Consider the following 14436-nt stretch of genomic DNA (forward strand, 5'->3'; position numbering starts at 1 on the left):
ATACATATGCCAGGTTGGGTGATCTGTGGTTAACAGATGACAATGGAATGGCACACAGGAGACAAAAGCACAATATAGACAGACACAACTCTCAACACAGCCACACAGTCTAGAAGAATCACAGACTGCAAAGTGAAAGTGAAAGTACACCCACTGTACCATTTCTGTAATCAGGATATCCTATAACATCACTTCCTGTCTCAAATGCGGTGCGTTTTTATTATGATGCGTGAAATTTTATGACCCTTACGGGCTTTGGCTCAATATTTATTGATGCATATGCTTAAAAATTACCCCGCATTCAAAGATCAATATATTTATCATGGATAACCAATTTCATGGGGTGCAGTGTAGGAATTATCGCTAGGGACCTATCGATGTATAATGGCTGTGAGCGTAATTTTTTAACGCCTATGCGGCAAATTTTTACGCATATGCATCATTTTTGACATGTCTGCCTCAAAATAGCTGTCTTTAATTGTGTTTGTGTCATTTTTCTTTTTTTTATGTACATGAAAGCTATAACTGTACAAATATAGGCTGTTAGGGCCTGCTGTGTGTGTCCAGTGTTTGAGCACATGTGGCAGACTACACTACCGCGGACCAAAATACTCATGTTGTTGTGCCAGATTAGCACTCTTAACTGATGCAACAGCAACCCAAACATTTGGAATTAAAATTTGTATTCCCTAGTTTGAGCAGGTGGTGTGTCAATAGAGAATAGCAAGGCTACGCAACTTAAACAATTTACACATGGCCTGTGTGTTTATGTCTGTGAATTGGCTATTTCAATTGTTGTTGTGCCTCTGTGAGAACGTCACAAGACGTGTTTTGGATAATGTGCTTGTATGCATGTGTTGTAAATGTGGATAACCATCAGATGCGATTCATTGAGGTACATCAGCCAGGATACAAGTTTGTCATACCCATAGCGTCTTATGCTGTGTGAAGTTCCCTGACTTTGGGGACAAAACATCTCCCATGACAAACTATACACAGGATAAATAGAGGATGGTTGATAATGGCAATGTTACAAATGTAACCATAACATATACTGGAATGTTGGATACCACTTCATAGTCACTTGTGTGTATACTACCCATGAGGCAGGCATTTGAACATGCTAGGTAGGTACAGGGTTTGTGACACAGAGTCCCAACTCCAATCCAAAAAACTTATGGTACACCACAGTTTGAGTCATGTAAATGACCTATGTTTCTCCTGTGGCTGTGGAGGACCAGCAGACCATGCTGCATGTGTTCACATATTTCCTGTGGTTCATTGCACAAAGGTGTCCAGTTCAAGTGTGTTGCCATGTGTACCCTGTGTCAGTATTGGCCTCCATGTTGTCACAGTTACGTGCAGGTCTAGTCATGAGTCTGTGGAGCCAACCCTTGAATTAACAGAGTATCATTCAAAGCAGATTTGACCTAAAGCCAAAAATCAACTAACAACACACATGGGGATAGTCCAGCTATAGCACTGCAGACCTTTAATAAGGCAGACGACAGGGCAACATTGGTGTACTTAAAAACATTTTGCATCAGTAATAGGAAGCTGGCAGGTTTCATCACAACATTTGTACACAGGGTGGCCTCTAAAATTCCCACTGCAACAGGGAACATCAGTGGCTCTGTGCTGATTAACGTCACATCTAGTCATCACGAAAGTCCCATCAAAAGGTGGCAGCAGAAGTGAATCTGTGTGTGGATCGTCAGGGCACAAACATGTTTTGTCCTTACATATACATTGGCAATCCTTGTTTATTGTGCTGGAGGCACCGTACCGAATCCATGTATACAGCCATGGCACACTGTAACTGTTTAGCACTAATGAATACATGCAAAACCAGACAAGGGATGGGGCTAGATTAGGCTATATGAATACATGTCCCAGAACAGACTACTCTAAGGAAACTGATTAAACTATACTATATATTTGAGGATTCATCGTAGACCTACCAGACACAATACCCCATGAGGAAAGAGAGGTCATGGAAAGCATCTATGAGACAAATGTAGCCACGTGGACTCTCTATGGTTAACACAAAGACAGGAACCAGTCAGGCTAACAGGATGCAGGCTCTGTCAGGAACACACATGAACAAGGCAAATACACAGTGAGCAGACTCTGACTGGGAAAAGCTGGAACAACAGTGTGGGAACTAAAAACTGTATTTGTGCTGTGGTCTGCAACGTTACACAATCCCCCAGGGCTCTGTTACACAAGTGATTTGTACTCCAATGCACAACAAGGAGATTCAGAAAAGGGCAGCTTCTAAGCAGTTCTAGGAAGCAGCAAGGGCAGGGCAGGTTCAAATGGCTGGTCTGCATGGAAGTGCTCATATGTGTATGCAGCTTCAGTCCTGGAGTTTAGAATCAAGTTCAAAGGGCCAAGTGGACCTTTCACATGGGAAGCAATGGACAGCTGATTGAAGGTCCTACGGACTACCAGGCAGTGCATTATCGGACCTGAAGTCCAGGCAGACTGATGAACTATGACTATGGCATGCCATACTGAAGAGGGAAGCACACAGGAGTCAGAATGGGAGTCTGGGAGTGTGTAGATGAAGGTTACCAGGGTACAGATAGTCCATTTACAGGGCCCCCTAGAGAAGGGTGGGAAGAGACTTAAAACATGGCAGTGGCAGGGCTTTTTACCTGGGATGGACTGCGCAGGGCATGTCTTGTGAGCAATGCTTGTCATACCTGTGGACTTGTGCTATCTATTTTAAGCTTAGATGGACTCCTTGTCACACAGGCTCCTTGCAAAGATAGCTGATGTCACACTTACTGCTGTCAAGGGTCTGTTCATACATTTCAGTTACCAATGCAATAGCACATCCACTGCCTCATGTATGAAACACTTGTTTACCTTATGATTGATGGTGTCTTAGTTGTGTTTCATGTGCTGCAATGAACCATGTTGTTAACATGGATGTGTGTCATGGCTGTAGTCCTCTGATATTGGCCATCACATGTGAAATAGATGGGACATATGCCATTTACACTGTGTGTGATGTTGGCTGTACATTCATACCCATCAAATGTGATGTGGCTATTTCAGTATCTTAATCTGTATTTCTGCAATGCTCCATGAGGCTAAACTCTGAATATGATTCCTAGGGATCATGTGATGCATAAATAATTACCCAGAGCATGATTGAGTGATGACGGTAGGTGTTTAATGACATATGCTAACAAAGTGGTGATGGTGACTATAGTTAGGAGAAGTTTTGTACAATCTGTTGTCTCCTACGCAATCGTGCTGCAGTGTTTGGATGAACCCCCTCATGTTCACGAACAACATCTTCCTCTTCCTCCTCTCCAGGCATTTGTGGGTCTGGTTCATAGAGGGGAATGTTCCTCCTCACACAAATGTTGTGCAGGATACCACAGGTCAAAATGATCTTGCAGACCATTTCAGGTGAATATAGGAGGCTACCTCCGGTGATGTCGAGAGAAAATGAGTGTAAATATTTGTATGTTGGTTGCACCTTGATTATCACTTTGCATGGCAGTTGTTATCTTGTGTCGTCTGTGACTCATCTGTGTTTGTGTTATTGTGTGGGATCCTAGGGTTCTAGGATGTTCTTTCAGCATTGGGTTGTTTCATAATCAAAACTGGTGTTTGGCTGATTGACCAGATATCAGGGGTATATTTGTAAACTTGCAGCTCATTGTGTATCTCCCATGCATGATGTCATATGAAAGATGTGTCCATGTGCCTTCACCCATCCAATTCAACATATGTAATAGCATGTGATAAACAACAGTGAGGCCCTTTGATTTGGCTAGGTGACAATGTAAAACACATCTCAAAAAGTTGGCAGCACTGAAGTGTTCACAATTGACAATGCACAAATATCCCATGTGTGAAAAATTCTATGCTAACCCATATTTTGTGCCCTCACCGAGATGTCTCATGTGCAAACGTGTACCTACACTACTGAACCTGCTCATGGTAAGCTGGCTAACTTGGTTGTGGGGGTGAAGGTTTAAGTGTCAGAAGGTCCATGTGCCTGTTCATCTGTTATGTATATGTGTAATTGTCTCAATCTGTATGTGTAGCAGTGTGCACTTTGCAATATTGTCACATCAATATGTATTCTTAGCACAGTCCACTTGCTTATTGGTAGCGGGCAATGCCACCCCAGGAGTGATGTGAGAAGTTGGTACTGCCTCAATGATTCCATGTCACCTTCATTAGAGTCAGCATCATCATGCTATGTGTCTCATGGTGTTTGACATGCAGCTGAACACATTACACACCCCTTACACAGTACATATTGCTTGGAAGGGTGTGTTATTGAGTGTTATTGATGTGATATTGGAAGATTCATCTTCCAAGTTGTACTGCCAGTTACGGCCAAACATTGGTCCCTTGTGGCTCTGGAGTGGCATCTCTTGTTATTTACATCTGTCGTTTGTTCATAGGTGCGTATCCCATTGGGTAAGGATATGAAACATGACTAGCAGTGTCACAACCTCAGTGTCTTCCCGGCCACGTGTCAATGTAGTGGTGTATGTGTTGTGTGTCCTACAGGGTTGCTGTGCTGTGTGTAAATTACTAGGTTTCTGTACTTACCAACAAGTAGGCCATTGCCATATCATCCATCCTGAAAGTGTTCATAGATGGTGGTGTGGCGGAAGATGAATGAATCATGTAAACTTCCAGGATACTTTGCCACGATGTTGGTGATCAATCCCCGGTGATCCACAATGACCTGCACATTGATGGAGTGTGTGTGCTTCCTGTTGAGATATAGATGCTCGGTTGTAGCAGGTGGCACAATCCGTACATGTGTGCAGTCAATGGCACCAAGCACGAGTGGGAAGCCATAGATTTGATAGAAGCCCTGTTTGATCTCCTGCTGCTTCTGCTGTGTCTTGGGGAAGCTCATGTGGCGGGGTGTGAGGGGGATGAAGGCAGAGAATGAGGGCTGTGAGATCCTGGCAACCGGGGCACCAGTGGTTTGAAAAGAGCCACTTGCCAACATGTGGAGGACAGCTAGCAGCTTGGTGGAATGATGTGGGGTGTCTGCAAGCTGGGTGCCAACTGTGGCTCAATATGGCGCAGCAGCTGCTGTATGGCTTGTCAGCCTAGTCTATACCTCTGGATGATGGCATGTTCCCTGAGGCCCTGAAGGGTTGTCCTGGTCCGGAATATCCTCTCCTGCCTTTGGCGTTGCCTGTGGGGTCCCTTTTGGTGTGGTGAAAGCTGCTGCTGTTGCTCCTGTGCTCTGCGTCTTCGTGCATGCTGGATGAATAACACCTCCATGTCTTCCTTTTGGAGCTCTGATGTTGCTTCTGTGAGTTTTCTTTAAGTACTGGTGTGTTTGCCCCATTTTAATGCCTGCCCTGACCAGGCGTTAATTTTTGACGCAAATCAGGCTGTGCGCCATTTTCCGACTCCGCCTACCAGCCGAGTGTCTTTTTTGCACGGTTGGGTAAACATGGCGCACGGGTGTTTAAGTCATTTTTTGGACGGCAACGCCTACCTTGCATTTCATCAACGAAAGGTAGTTTCATGCATCCAGAAAATGACACACACTGAGATATTTTGACGTTAGCGGGGTCTAGCGTCAAAGTATAAAAGTGGTTTTAGTTTTGCGCCAAATTTGCATTTAAAAAATGATGCAAATCTGGTGCAAGAAGAGTATAAATATGCCCCTTACATCACCAGAAATCCTCATTGGCTTGGGATGTGCGTCATCCTGAATATCGATGCCATACAATGTGACTGGAAAGTAAAGAGGTCAAAATACAGACAATGACTTACCCCCCTGTTGCTGCTGTTAGGCCCTCAACTGCCTGTCAAGCTCTGGGTAAGCCATCCCAAAGATGCGGCCCATTAGGGGGGTCATGGTGCGGTGTACCTTACTGGATCGCTGGGAGGACTGCCTGACTTGGTTCGCAGCAGACTTGCGGCCGCATGACACAGGTCCTTCCACCTCTTCTGACAGTGCAGGCAATGCGGCTTGTTGACCCCCAGGGTCCACACATTTTTTGCAATGGCCTTCCAGATCTCCTGCTTCTGATGGGCGTTGACCTTTATCTATGACATAAAAGAACAAGAATGGAAAATTCTGTGTTTCTGTTTGGCAGTACTGCTGTGACATTATATTTTGGATATTTACACATACATTCATCAAACAGTTACTACATTTTTTTCCCAACAAAATGTTACAGGTAGATCAAAAATTCAGATTTGTAGTGATTTAATGTGCAACATCAATACTTGCTAGCTTCTCAGGCTACCTAACAACAACATCTTGGCCAGAGCTATGCAACTTATCCTGATGTGAGAGCCACCCCTGATAACTCACAATCTTTGTGAGCTACTAAAGGCCAAACCATCTGTACAATCCTTGCAAATAATCACACTCTCAGCCACATTGCCTTCCTGCCTAAACTCCCAAGAGTCAAAACCCGTGGTCTGCATCACATACAGCAGCTAAGAGCAAGATAGAAGGGCTGCTATGAGTCAGTGAGAGCAGAGTTTGTGGGTTGTATGAACGAGTGTGTCTTGCAAAGGGAGAGACTGGAATGGATGATAAGAGCCAGTGTCATCTGAACTTGCTGTACATAAACGAACTTCAACTATATGTGGCCCCATGAGAGGTTTAAACCATACAGAGCAACTTAATACACATTGGCCCTCATTCTAACATTGGCGATAAAAAACGCCTACCGCCACGGCGACGATCGCCAAAAGACCCTGCTGCGGCTACCAGCTGTCGGCCAAATTATGACCGTAGCCAGAATTCTGCCAGAAGGATGGTGGAATTCCGGCTGCAGCCATGGGTGAGGATGGTGGTAAGGTGCTGCTGCTGCCAGCAGCAGCGCCACGCCAGTAGACGCTGCAGACCGTATCCTGACCCATGATACAGGCTGGCAGTGTTCTGCTGGCGGCAGCTGCTGCTGGCAGCAGCGCCCCGTCCCGTCTCCTGCCGGAGGACCCCCTGAAATCAGGTAAGTTGGGTGCTCCAACAGGGGAGAGGGCTGGGGGATGTTGTGCGTGTGTGGGGGTGTGAAAGTTTGTGTGTGCGTGAATGCGGGTATGTGTTGCATGTTGTATGTGTGTACATATATGGATGTGTGAGTGCCTGTTTGTTGTGTTGTGTGAATGCGTGTGTGCTTGTATGTATGTCAGTGTGTGTGGATGTGTATGTGAATGGATGTATGCATTCGTGGGTGAATGTGGGTATGAGTGTGTATATGAGTGTGTATGATAGTGCGTGATGGTGCGTGTATGTTGGGGGTGGGTCTGGAGTGGGAGGGGGTGTGGGGGGAAACCTTGGGAGGGCGAGGGTGGTTGGAAAGACCCCTATCAGTGACAGGGAAGGAATTCCCTGTCACTGATAGTGCTTACCGCCATGGTTTTCGTGGCAGTAAGGAAGCCACAAAAACCATGGCGGTAGGCAGGGTCATAATCCCATGGGTAGGCAAGTGACGGCCGCCTGGCTGGAGACTGAAGTTTCCAGCCCGGCGGCTGTTACCACAGTGGCAGACGGAGTGGTACATTGGCGGTTTGGCCCAAGCCAAACCGCCAATTTCATATTGTGGAGAAAAGTACTGACAGCCTGTTGGCAGTACTTTTCTCCATTTTACTGTAATCCGCCGGGGTTGTATTGATGGCCATTATGTGCTGGAATCCCACTTGACAATACAGCATCAGACAACTCCAGACCCTCTACATTTTTAACTCAACATCATTCCATTATTGCCCTTATGTTGTCAGTCATATTACTGCTACACTGTCTACTGGCCACTGGTAGCCAGTGGCCTGCTGTTTGTGTGATGAAATATGAACTGCGTGCTACATAGACACACATTACATCTTCTACTTTTAGGTGACTTAACATTGACATGGCCCAGGCATTTCAGACAGATGCAAAAAACACTCTGTCCCAGCTACACCATTCTATCAACTCCAATCACAACACTACCCCATTACCAAAAAAGAACAAACTAGCCTGTGTATCAGAAAGGAAAAGATTACTCAGCCATACATTCCCCAATCAGGTATGTACTTGTTCCTCTGAACTCCATAGAATTGGCTGTACAGGGACAAAACCTTCCTGACAAGGAGCTCCAGCTCCTCTGTGCTGAAGGCAGGGGCCCTGTCACCTGCTTTGCCCGGCATCCTGGCTTCCAGGGGTCGGTAACAGCAGCAAAAAATCGAGGAGGTCTTGATGGCTGCAGTGTTAGGAGGCATGACAAGGTGGCTGACAAATGCACTATTTTTGACATGTGTGTACATATGGAAGTAAAGGACGGTGGAACAACATTTCTTTGCACTTATGTTTTTCAGTTCCAGAACCAGAGCACTGTGGTAGTTGTAGTCGTCTGTTGACATCATAGACAATACTTGGTTGAAAAGTAAGTTACACATATCATTTGCAATGACTGTATTGGAGATGAACACACATTTGCAACATTTACACGCTTATGGATATGATATAATTAGCAGAAAATATCACTTAGAAACACTACCTTCTTGTGAAAATGGATGTCGTTTTTGACCTGTTTTTGGACGCACAACATCATACATTGACAGAAAGTAATGGACAGAACCAATGCAAGTGATGATCCATGGGAAATACATACAGTCTGACAATACATATTTCACATTGTTAAAAGGAGAACTACAACCATGCTGTTAGTAATCGGTAAGACACAATATATTTTTTGCAATACAAAATTGGTTATATTTGCTTTGCTAAGGGTGTTGCAGTATTCTAAATGTCTAACTTAAGGGCAGGACTCCATTAGTCGTTAGTGAGACATACATAGGTGTAACTTATCAGTCCCCACACCACCAGGGATCCCTGTCAAGCCTTCAGGATGTAGGATCTGCAAGATCTTCTCCTCCCAGGGAAAGAATTGGAATGGGGGAAAGAGAGAACCACCACCAGTTCTCTGGGCCTCCAGGTGACACTAGGAGGCCAGCAAATGGACTTTCCCCCACAGGTCGTTCCACATCTTCCTAACCTCCTCTTGTGTGCGCAGATTGTTAGCTACAGCATTCACTCTGTCAACTATTCTTTTCCACATTTGCCTCTTGTGAGATATGGTAGTACTTTGGTCTTGTGCTCCAAACAATTGTGGCTCCACGCTAATGATTTCATCCACCATGACAGACAACTCTCCCTCTGACAACTGGGGATTTCCCTTCCCTGCCATAGTGAGTTATGTATTGTCTGTAATGGAGTATCTTTTATAGTGTGTTTTGCAGGTGTTCACAATTGTCCGATTTACAACAGGTGTGGGCTACTAGCATCCAAGCGATGGCCACAGCCACAGTACAATACTGAATGGTCCAACAACTGACTCCTGAAGCTATGGACCCAGTGCTGACACACTGCCAGCACAAATGTGTAATCTACATAGGCTTGGTGGGATGCTGCCATTAAGACGGCAGTGGAGGACCAACTAATTGGCATTGGAGTCCGACGCTTTGGCTGCGGGTTGCAGCTGGCATGATGGAGTACACTCTATCGTGGCTGTCTTTGGCTTAGCTGCAATACATCTAAAAATGGCGAACAGGAGACCGCCAAGGTGACAGACTTTTCGGGCCTGCCGCTGATGCGACTTTGCGGTGCGACCACCAATATCTAAATCAGACCCTTCATTTTGGTGTGTCATCGACTGCAGACCTTTTCCAAGACATCACATGACGCATCAGACAACCTGTTGTGAACGCATTTAACTATAGCAATGACATTGTTTTTTGGAGCTACACAGAAGGACCACGATAGGGCCCTAACACAATTACTCAGTGATGCAGGTTTGACTTTCAATGCTGACGTGTGAGTTCAATAAAACAAAATTGAAATTATTAGGCCACATATTATTTGATGGGGGCATGAGGTCAGATCCTGCAAAAGTACAAGCTTTTACAAATGCTGAACCCCCACAAGATGTTTCAGTGGTACGTTTGTTTCTTGGAATGGCAGGCCACTGCTCACGATACATAATGGACTGTGTCACTGTCAGTACCCCATTACAAGAGTTACCAAAAAAAAGTGTTTCTTTTAAATGGTCACCCAAATGTGAAAAGAGTTTCAAGAGAATCAAACATGCCTTAGAAAATGCTACAGAAATGGCGTACTCCAATCTAAAATTTCATTTTGAGATTGTGGTTGATGTTAGCCCCGTTGGGTCGGCCACTATAATTGCACAGCATAGTGGACAGCAAAATGCAAGACAGCATATTGGTGCCTATGCTAGTAGAAGCTTATCTCAAACAGAACATGCTTCCTCACAGCTTTAAAAGGAAAGTGTAGCTGTAGTATGGGCTTGTGATCATTTCTATGTACTCCTCTATAGAAGGTCTTTTACCCTGGTGACTGATCAACAATCCTTGCTGACTATCTTCAGCAATTCAATGGCCAAGATGCCTCCTCGAATCGAGTGATGGAGACTACGATGGCAAGAGTACAATTATACAATCTTGCGTCGACCAGGAAATGATCAGAATCATGCTGACTATGTTTCTAGAGTGTTAATTTCAGATCCTGGCACTCCATCCATAACAGCTGAGGCCTACATCAATTTCATTGTGAAATCAAATACACTAGCAGCTGTATAGCTAGCCCAGATTGTCATTGCTATGAGTCATGATAGTGACATCTTAAAAGATATAATTAGTCGTGGAGCAGACATGATTCACCTCTAAGTACTGATGGTAAATGTCAAAAGTACAAGAATGTTAAGGATGAATTGTTCATAACTCAGGAAGGAGTTATTCTGCGAGGATCAAGGATCTTGATTCCAGAGAGTCTATGACAAAAAGTGATAGAAGTGGCTCACGAAGGACATTGTGGTATTGATGCTACCAAGAGAGCTCCCGAGACCGAGTTTGGTTTCAATACCTAGATGAAAAAGTTGAAAAAGAGCTCAGTGCCTGTCACATATGCAATTGCCTGTCAACCAAAGTCACTCATAGTAAGTTCAGTATGGCAGAGATCCCCACACATACCTGGGAGAAAGTAAACATGGGTTTCTTGGGTCCACTTGACAATGAACATCATTTATGGATGATAATGGATGAATATTCATGTTTTCCATTGATCAAAGAGCTCTCACCCATGACACATGAACGAGTCATTGAAAAATTTGAAGGCATATTTGCAACATGGGGTTTGCCAGCCATTGTGAAGTCTGAAACCAACAGCAAAGAATTTATTACATTTATGGAGCATCTGAACGTAAACCATCAAACGATCACACCCTTATGGCCCCAGGCCAATGGACTTGTTGAGACTTTTATGAGTACACTAAAGAAAGCAGTCCAGCGTACAGCTCTTGAGAAGCTCAGTTTAAAATCAGTACAGAACTCTACTTTACAAGCTTATCATTCAATGCCTCACTTGACCACAGGTGAAAGTCCTGTGACTTTGATGTTCCAACCAAGGTACCCCAATGGACCAGGGAGAGAGATACTAACGAAAACTTGATTCATATGAGGGGCTTGGTTCAAAAGCAGAAAATTAAAATGTATGTAGACAAGAGGTGAGATGCAAAAGACTTCTCATTTGATAAAAAAGATTTGGTGATCACTCAACAACTACGTAAAAGAAAATCTGATCGTTCTTACGATGCAGAACTTTTTCAAGTAGTGCCTACCAAAGGACACAAAGTGGCTGCCCAACAATCAGGAAAGTCCCTTACCAGAGACTCTTCTAATTTCAGGCCTGTGTTTTATTGGTCTACAACTTGAAATGATCAAAGAAAGACTGATTTTGAAAACGTTATGACTGTTGCAGATTCCTTACCATCATTGACAACTTCCAACATTGAAGAAAACCATTTACAACTTCCAGCAACCAGATCTCCAAGCTTAATTGAAGAGATTTAATTGTCCATGTTTCTATATATGTAGCTACATGTGTTTGTCTCATGATTTTCTAAAAAATTGATAGTTTTCATTTAACACAGGTAGAGATGTAGGCCTGTCGTTCAGTGCTAAAGCCACTTTAACACACCGACCGCCAAGGCAGAATCAACAAGCACCACGGCAGTAACCACCAACAGCCAGACGGAAAACAATGTTCGGCCCCCAGTAATATGACACACCTATCCGCCACCTTTTCCGGGGCGGTACCAATGACATCAAAAGCCTGGTGGAAACAGAACACAGAAGGGAAACTACTCACCTCTGGAGACTCAGGAAACAAACCAAGCCGCCATGGAGCCCGAGCTGCAGGTCTTCCCCATGCTCGTCTACCTTCTGCTCCATTACAAACACCAACGCCGGCGAAGACGACCACGGTGGGTACTTCCGCCTAGCACACGGGGGGGGGGGAAAGAGAGTGACACACACACGCAACAACACCCCCGCCCCATACACACAAGCAGATGCAGCAACATAACATATGTACCCCGTACCTCTCAGGAATAATGCAAGGACAACACCAATAGATTGAAGTGAGTGTAATAAGGAAAAATAGTATAAATACGTGCATCAAAATAAAAAAATATATATATATTTACAAATGTAGGGACACTGCCCAGTCCTCAATGTCTGTGGGCCACAAGGGCACATCACATAGTACAAGGCCCCACCTTACTTCTGCAACAACACGGAGAGAACACTGCAGGGGCATCAGGTCGAAAAGACAGGCACCTCAGGGGAATGGGGAATGGAGGGGCACCTCAGTCGGGAGATGGTACACCGCCACTGGTCCTGGAGGTGGCAACATGCCCTGTGCTTGGTCCTGGGGAGTGCAAGGCCACAGTCTCTCAAGGGGGTGACTTGCCCACAGCTTGGTCCTGGGGAGTGGAAGGCCACAGTCTCACAAGTGGGTGATTTGCCCACTGCTTGGTCCTGGGGAGTGCAAGGCCACAGTCTCTCAAGTGGGTGATTTGCCCACTGCGTGTGAATGGCCCACTGCTTGGTCCTGGGGAGTGCAAGGCAACAGTCTCTTAAGTGGGTGACGACTTCCACTGGTTCTGGAGTGGGCATTGTGCCCAGTAAGCTTCATCCTGGGAAGGATGGGGTGAGTGGATGGCTTCTCCGTTGGTTCTGGAGGGGGCATGGGTGCCCATTGAGCTTCGACCTGGGTAGGATGGGGTGATTGGATTGCTGGTTCTGGAGGGGGCATTGTGCCCAGTGATGCAGATCTTGGGGAGTCCAAGGTCACAGTTTCTCACCTGGGTGTAAGACCCACAGGATTTACAGGGGCCAGACCGCACAACAGCCCATGGATGCAAGACTACACACTGTCCACCAGCAGTGACTGCTGCTCAGTGGTGTAAGTGGTGGTTTGCTGGTGGGGCTGGCAGTGCTGGGGGGAAGCCCCAGCCCTTCCCCTGCAGCCTCGGACAGCTGCCCACTGGGGCTGCTGGAAGTGGTGGTGGTGGAGGTTCTGGCAGTGGTGGAGGAGGCTCCAGCCTTTCCCCTGTAGCCTCGGACGGCTGCCCACTGGGGCTGCTGCTGGCAGCGGTGCTGGTGGAGGTGCTGGCAGTGGTGGGGGGGGGCTCCAGCCCTTCCCCTGCAGCCTTGGACGGCTGCCCACTGGGGCTGCTGGAAGTGGTGGAGGTTCTGGCAGTGGTGGAGGAGGCTCCAGCCTTTTCCCTGTAGCCTCGGACGGCTGCCCACTGGGGCTGCTGCTGCTGGTGGCGGTGCTGGTGGCGGAGCTAGTGGCCGTGCTGGCAGTGGTGGGGTAGGCTCCAGCCCTTCCCCTGCAGCCTCGGACGGCTGCCCACTGGGGCTGCTGCTGCTGGCAGCGGTGCTGGTGGAGGTGCTCGCCCCTTGCCCTTCCTGCCAGCAGCTGGGGATGGCTCCTTGCTCCTTTTGGCAGCAGCTGGGGACTGCTCCTTGCCCTTCCTGTCAACAGCCGGTGATTGCTCCTTGCCCTTCCTTTTAGCAGCTGGGGCTGCCTCCTTGCCCTTACTTTTAGCAGCTGAGAGTGCTTCCTTGGCCTTATCTGCAGCGGCAGGGGGTGCCTCCTTGCCCTTCCCTGCAGCAGCTGGTGGTGCCTCCTTCCCTGCAGCAGCTGGGGGTGCCTCCTTGCCTTTCCTTGCTGCAATTGGTGCAGGCACCCTTTCAGTGTAGCTGCCTGGTGCCCGGGATCCTCTCCCACCTGGAGTAGCTGTGGACACTACTGTGACCGTAGACTGGGCGACTGAGGTGCTCGCCTGGGTTTTGACCACCCTGGCCTGACGTGAAGGACGGGGGGAGGGGTAGGGAAGAGCTCAATGGTGGAGAGGAAAAGCTTCTTAGGTACATTGGGGCGGGAAGAGGGAGAAGGTTTGGTAGTAGAGGAAGAGGAAGTGGTTGTAGGAGGTGTCTGCTGTGTTTGGGTGCAGGGGCACGGGCTGGATGCTGTTGTGAGGTGGATGGCTGTTGGGTGCCTGAGTGCTTGCGTTTGTGTACTTTGGGAGGAGGGGGCACAGACACAGTGGGAGAGGACACAGGGGATGTGTG

Source organism: Pleurodeles waltl, chromosome 1_1 (assembly GCF_031143425.1).
Source record: "Pleurodeles waltl isolate 20211129_DDA chromosome 1_1, aPleWal1.hap1.20221129, whole genome shotgun sequence".
NCBI classification, from domain to species: domain Eukaryota; kingdom Metazoa; phylum Chordata; class Amphibia; order Caudata; family Salamandridae; genus Pleurodeles; species Pleurodeles waltl.